This window comes from Dermacentor variabilis, chromosome 1, assembly GCF_050947875.1.
Source record: "Dermacentor variabilis isolate Ectoservices chromosome 1, ASM5094787v1, whole genome shotgun sequence".
NCBI lineage: Eukaryota > Metazoa > Arthropoda > Arachnida > Ixodida > Ixodidae > Dermacentor > Dermacentor variabilis.
Window position 1 is genome coordinate 11,768,046 of NC_134568.1, and position 6,917 is coordinate 11,774,962.

General features: G+C 48.7%; 1 non-coding gene across 1 annotated transcript; it reads right to left on the reverse strand.

The window, feature by feature from the left end:
• Positions 1 to 1,938: 1,938 nt before the first annotated feature.
• On the reverse strand, positions 1,939 to 2,011 carry TRNAK-UUU (transfer RNA lysine (anticodon UUU)). The gene has a single exon. It is a non-coding gene; the product is annotated as a tRNA-Lys (tRNA).
• Positions 2,012 to 6,917: the final 4,906 nt, after the last annotated feature.

A 6,917-nucleotide genomic window follows, 5' to 3' on the forward strand; every position in this document is an offset into this window, starting at 1 on the left:
GCCTCATCGCGCTTGGCTGGCAGAGTTTGACCGGCAGCATACAAACTGTTACAATATCAATAGAGGGAAAAAAAGAAACGCCAAAAATGAATAAATGTGTATACATACACCAATACGCACATTATACGCATCTATAATACATGCACATATGTGCACATATACAGGTTTTAGAAGCACATCTGGCGCGTACACTTATCACCATGCCACACGATTATTTTCCATGATACAATAAATCAACACATGATTATAAACAACAAAAGAAGTTAGAAAAATAATAAACAGCGCCACTATGCTTAGCAACAGAGTGCAGAGAGTGACACCGCATTGCGGTCGCAAATCAAGTGCAAGTGTAGTCTCGTTTTCTATTTCCTTTTCAAACTATTACGGCAGTATGCGCGAGTCACGAATGGCAACCGTGTTAAAAAAAAGAAATTTATTAGGATGACCACCATTTAGAGAACATATATATTCCAGGAAAACAGCATGTATCAAGTGTCGCTAAAGTTCAAAAGCACTGCGAAGCTGTTGAAGAACCTCCACAGCAACTGGCAACAGGTCAGTGTGTCCTCCAGCTCCCTAATGAAAGAGGTCAACGAGTTTCAACTCTAAGGAGCGAAGTGAAACACTCATCAATGGTCTGACATTGAAAAGTCGCCACTCCTTCCATTTATTGGTTTAAAATTTGAGTAAAACTCTTCATTGAGGACTTCCTTCACAAAAAGTTCTTTAACCAACTTTTATGTTCCAAGGAAGCATAATTTTAGCCTAGGTTCGGCATGCATGCGACTTAGCCACTAAAGTTAAATACGCTATCATGGTCATAGCGGCAAACAATGGCATTAGCCAGTGTTCGTCTCCTTAAAAAAAAAACTGGAGCGCCTTCGGGCTGTCTGTAGACGTACAAAAGAGTACGCGGTACAGCAGACCGGTTTGAGATGACTTCATTTTGGTCATTAACACACAAACTACCATAAATTTTTAAAGCCAAGCTATCTTTGCCTAGTTTCCCGGATTAGCAAGGCTGCCTGGCTGAGTGCCCTGGTTTTCCTAGTGCTAGGTTCCGCTGGGTCGCTCGCTATATCGGTGGATATATTTGCGGATATTTATACAGTGGTTATATGTGCGCCAAGTGAAAGTGCCCGACGAATGGACTTATGTAACCCTTGCATAATGAGAAAATATGTGACCCATATTCTGCGTGAGAAAGAAACTAACTGGCATTATAAAACACAATATACAGTGTCGTTCAACGGGTATCTCTTAAGCACACCGATGTTTTAATGGAATGGTGCCTCATGTTTAACAGCTTCTTTTATTTACTTTATCTCCTCTGATTTAGCCACTCATTATGTGCTATTGAGTGTGTGTCCGCTCTTGGCCAGTCCTTCAGGATGGATATGTCACACTGTGACACAAGTGGTAAAATATCTCTAAATGTTGCTTGATACGTACTGTATTTTTTTATGCGTACACCTCTCCTCACCATTCATCGCTCGATAAGCATCGTTCATCATCTTGGTAATTGTGACATCCCTGCGTACATACGCGTCACATGGTGCATTTGTCTGATTTAGAGTTTGCATTAAAAATATCGTAATAGCATGCCGCCAGTGTAGGGCACAAACGTAAAAGTTGGATGACAATAAATTTGTGACCTTCGTGTTGAATAAACACGTTGCATAGGATTAAGGTAGACACATTTGTACGCATCGCCGTTACTTGTAGAGTATTTAGCTAAACGCTTCACTAAAAAAAAAAGAAAGCACTCGTGCACGGTACTTTGGGTTCACGATAAAGAATCGCAATTGGTCTAAATGAAGCCAGAGCTCTACACCACGCCGTTCCTCCTAACCCACAGTGCCGATTCAAGATGTTAATTCACACAATTTCAATTACTTCGCGCGAACCGTGATGTAAAAAAAAACAAAAGATAACAATCGCCCGAACGGGGGCTCGAACCCCGGACCGTTAGGTTAAAAGCCTAACGCTCTACCGACTGAGCTATCCGGGCGAACGGCGAGCAAGCTGCTTCTATACAGAAACCTCCGCATTTAAAATTTTTATTGCATTGAAATATTGATTCAAGGAGTAGTGAACAAGTTATCTAAACCGCAGCACTCTGTTTAAAAATATTGACACAAATTGACACATATTGACACGCGCACCGCAGAACGGCGCGCGTAAAGACCGGCGCCATGAAAGACGATGAAGTGCGTAAGCTGCACGTTCTTCTTTTAGCCCGCCATTAAAGAGAAACGTCTATTTTGAAACACTCCGTCTCCAATCTACGTTACATTTTTCTGGAGGAGGTGCTGGGTACATGCTACCACTCCCAGATCGAACAAAGTCTTCAAGCCCAGTACGAAGTCCCGTCGAGCTGACTCCTGTGCACGTACGGACAAGCCGCCGACTTCAAGGACTGCCACCTGAGAACGAGCCGCTACCCAACCAAGTCAGAAGGATGAGTACGTCGGTTCCATCATCTTCCTCGACCGCGCCGACCGAAGTCGTCCTCAACCAGCCGCGAATCCCCACGTCCTTCTATGGGGACACCTTCGAGGATGTAGAGGACTGGCTCGATCACTTTCAGCGTGTCGCAGAATACAACGGCTGGACTCCAGAGCGCAAGGTACGCAACGCCCGCTTTGCCCTCGAGGCCTACGCATGGACATGGTTTGAGAACAATGAGGCGGCCCTATCGACGTGGGACAAATTGCGATTGCAGTTTATCGGCACATACGCCAGCCTCGATCGCAAGGAGCGAACTGAATCTCCAATTCATGCGAGAGTACAGAGGCCGAACGATATCCTTGCAGTATTTGTCGAAGATATGTGCCGACTTTTACGACGCGCGGATGCGTCACTGCCGGAAGAAAAGAAGGTCTGGAATTTGATGCGCGGTGCCAAGCAAGAGTTATTGGGTGGCCTAATACGCAACCCACCAGAGACCGTTGCAGAGTTTTGCTTGGAAGCCATATCAATGGAAAAGGCACAGCAGCAGCGAACACGGCAGTACAACCGCGACGTGTCGACCCTATCGCATGACCCTCTCGCTATGCCTTTGGAAAATACCGACGCCTTGCGGGAGCTCATTAGGCTTGTTGTTCGAGAAGAGCTCCAAAAGCTTCAGGTGGCTCCAGCATCGATACAGCAACTCGCTCGGGCTGAGGTCGTCCGGGAGGAAATCAGGCAGGCAGTCCAACTCCCTGAGCGAAGCGAGACACCCCAGCACGAGGTACGGCAGCCACAACCTCTCATGTCGTATGCGGAAGCTGAGCGAAGTTCGTTGTCCCCTGTTTTTTCGCAATGTGAGCGACGTCTCGCACTTTGATGGTGTGCGCAACGTTGAACAAGCAACTGGGGAGCTCTGGCCTCGGCACACGCAATTCATGGCTGAAACACGACCACCCCTCAAGAGCGACGTATGGCGCACCTCAGACCGGAGGCCTTTGTGGTTCCATTGCGCTGAAGCCGACCACCTCTACAGGGCGTGACCTTACCGCCGAGCTGGGCTCCGTGGATTTTCACTGAATGCGCCGTGCCTGCGCAATGGTGAACGCGTCCTGGAGATTGAAGCATACCAGGCGCACGCCAGGACCTCGTTTGCCCCAATATCTTGTGAACCCCGGTCACCGTCACCAGCCCGAAACAGGTCTTCCAGCCCCCTCTTCACGCCGAGAGCAACGAGGTGTCGCTCACCCAGCCCTGCCTTCAGGGAAAACTGAGTATAGCGACCTGCGGAGGTGAGGTCGCTGATGTTGCGAATGCTTAAGATCCTCCACTACGAAGGCCACGATAGGACGTAATTGAGACGCAGAGAAAGCAGTGTAGTTCCGTGTCACTATCCTGCGACGTACCAGTTACCATAGATGACCACGAAGTCACGGCGTTAATCGAGACCGGTGCGAACACGTCTGTGATGAGCCAGAATCTCGCGCGTATACAGAACAAAGTTTCGACGCAATGGACCGGAACTCAAATTGGTCCTGCAGGAGGGCACCTCATGACTCCAACGGGCCGGTGTACGGCGCGAGTCAACGTTCGGGCCTTCACGTACATCGGCGACTTCGTCATTCTTCCTGAATGTTCTAAGGACCTTATACACGGCATGGATTTCCTTCAGGCCAACGATGCCATCATCGACCTGCAATAGTCTAGAGTCAGCTTCGCTACTACGCAAGCCATAGCGAACAGTAATGACAACGACAATGACGTCGCGCTACGCGTAGCTGACGACCACGTCACGCTGCCACCCAAGAGCAGCGTACTTACCCTTGTCCGATGCGACATGGAGGACGACGCCGAAGGAATTGCTGAGGCGAACATGCCCCTGCTTCTTGAGTGCTACATTTGTATAGCCAGAGGGCTTCTTCAGGTGCGAAACAAATGTTCAGTCGTTTTGCTAACAAACTTTAGCAAAGAATATCGGCACGTACCCCGAGGACTGACAATCGCATTTCTTCGCGAAATCCCTGATGTTATTGACATTGCCACATTGGAAACCGTATCGTCTCAGCAAACGGATTCGCGTTAACGCCGCTTTGCCAGGCCACCAGAAAGATCGTCTACTGAGTCTCGTGAATGAATTTGCGGACTGTTTTTCAACTTCATCCAAAGTGCGGCGCACGTACGTAACAAAGCACCGCACCATTACGGACGAGTTCGCACGTCATGCTCGTCAGCATCCCTACAGAGTGTCTGCAGTGGAAAGGGAAGCGATCAAACATCAGGTGAAAGAGATGCTCCAAGACAACGTGATCCAGCCGTCCACCAGCCCGTGGGCCTCCCCTGTAGTATATGTCAGAAAAAAAGACAACACACTACGGTTCTGTGTAGATTGCAGACAGTTGAACCTTGTCACCAAGCGCGATGTTTATCCATTGCCACGCACGACGCATTGCATCGTCTACAACATGCCAAGTTTTTTTCTTCGTTGGATCTTGAATCAGGGTATTGGAAAATCAAAGTTGATGAAAAGGAGCATGAAAAAACAGCGTTTGTGACACCTGACAGGCTTTATGAGTTCAAAGTTCTCCCCTTCGGTCTCTGTTCCGCACCTGCCACCTTTCAGCGGATGATGGATACTGTGCTTGCTGAACTCAAATGGCAAACCTGCCTCGTATACTTGGACGAAGTTGTCGTGTTCTCGAGCACGTTTGACGAACATCTCGCACGACTCGAGAGTGTCCTCGGTGCGATCCATACTGCCGGCCTCAGCATAAAGCCTGAAAAATGCTACTTCGGCTTCCAAGAGCTCAAATTTCTTGGCTATGTCGTTGCTCCTCAAGGCGTCCTGCCATACTCCGACAAGTTAGCAGCCGTCGCCGAGTTTTCACCACCCAGAGACACGAAGGCTGCCCAGCGCTTCCTTGGTTTGTGCGCATATTATAGGCGCTTCGTCGAGGGATTCTCGTGAATTGCTGAGCCTCTGACACGGCTTACACGCGACGATGTGCCTTTCATTTGGGCGGACGAGCAGTAGCAGTCATTCAATGAATGCAAGCCGCATTACTTATGCAAGCCGCAGCCTCACCAAGGCTGAGAAAAACTACTCAACCACTGAAAAAGAATGCTGAGCGGTTGTGTGGGCAATTAGTAAATTCCGACCCTACTCCTACGGTAGAACATTTAAGGCAGTCAATGACCACCACGCGCTGTCCCGGCTTGCCAACCTCAAGGATCATTCAGGCAAACTGGCACGTTGGATCCTGCGCAACGACATTACAAGAGTACGACATTACAGTTGTCTACCGATCTGGAAGGAAGCACAGTGACGCTGACTGTTTGTCACGCGCACCATTCCCTACGACGTCATCGGACCTTTACCATGACTTGCCATTTGTCGACGTTATCAACGCCATAAAGATGACTGAGCACCAGCGCGCTGACCCTGAGCTGCTACCGCTGATCAAGGACCTTCAAATAGTTGAAGGTGTTTTACCTCGCTCGCTCGTGCGCGGCTTATATTCATACTACTTGCACAACAACTTCCTTTACAGCAAAAAGTGCGGAAGCGGTCCCAATACGTACCTCCTAGTCATGCCGTCAGCGCTGCGCCAACACATTTGCCAGCCTGCCATGATGCGCCATGCGCGGGACACCTGGGATACGCTAAGACATTAGTATTACTGGCCCCGGCTTTATTCTTCTGTACAACGGTACGTGAAGACGTACCGCGATTGTCAGTGCCGCAAGAAATCACCAGTCAAACCGGCCTGCTTTCTCCATCCTGTGGACCCTCCTCAAGCACCGTTCGAACCAATAGGAATGGATCTACTTGGGCCATTCCCACTGACCTCTTCGCGCCGCAGATGGATAGTCGTCGCTACCGACTACTTGACCGGGTACGCGAAAACTGAAGCTATCCCTCAAGCAAACTCGTATGAAGTGGCCAAGTTCTTTGTAGGCTACATCGTCCTACGACATGGTGCACGGTCTGTTGTCATCACCCACCGCGGTACAGCATTCAAACTTATCAAACTTATCGGTACTTATGCCAACTTATCAAACACTGATCCCATGATGGGCGCCCATTATGCACGTTGCTCTTCAAAGTGATGCATGACATAAACACGTTTCAATGCTGTTTACAAAATCTTTATTTCATTTATTACATTGAAATTACTGCTATAACTGCTTTGTGGCCGCTATGTACAGAGAAATCTTTCCGTCGTTATTTAAGAAGTGTTTTTGGCCAAAGCTCTGCCGCCGGGATTGGCCCACTGGGTTTTCTGTCGACGTGATGAACGCGAAAAGATCCCGGGATCCATGCCATAGACAGCTTCGCTGTAAGACGTGTGCCTTGGATTTGAAGGCATATTTTTTGAAGGAACAGTTGGTCTTCTCAGTGACTGCGGCCGTTTGGGGAGGCAGTAGCCATGCACTGAAGAGCGCCACCGTCTCATCACATTACATGG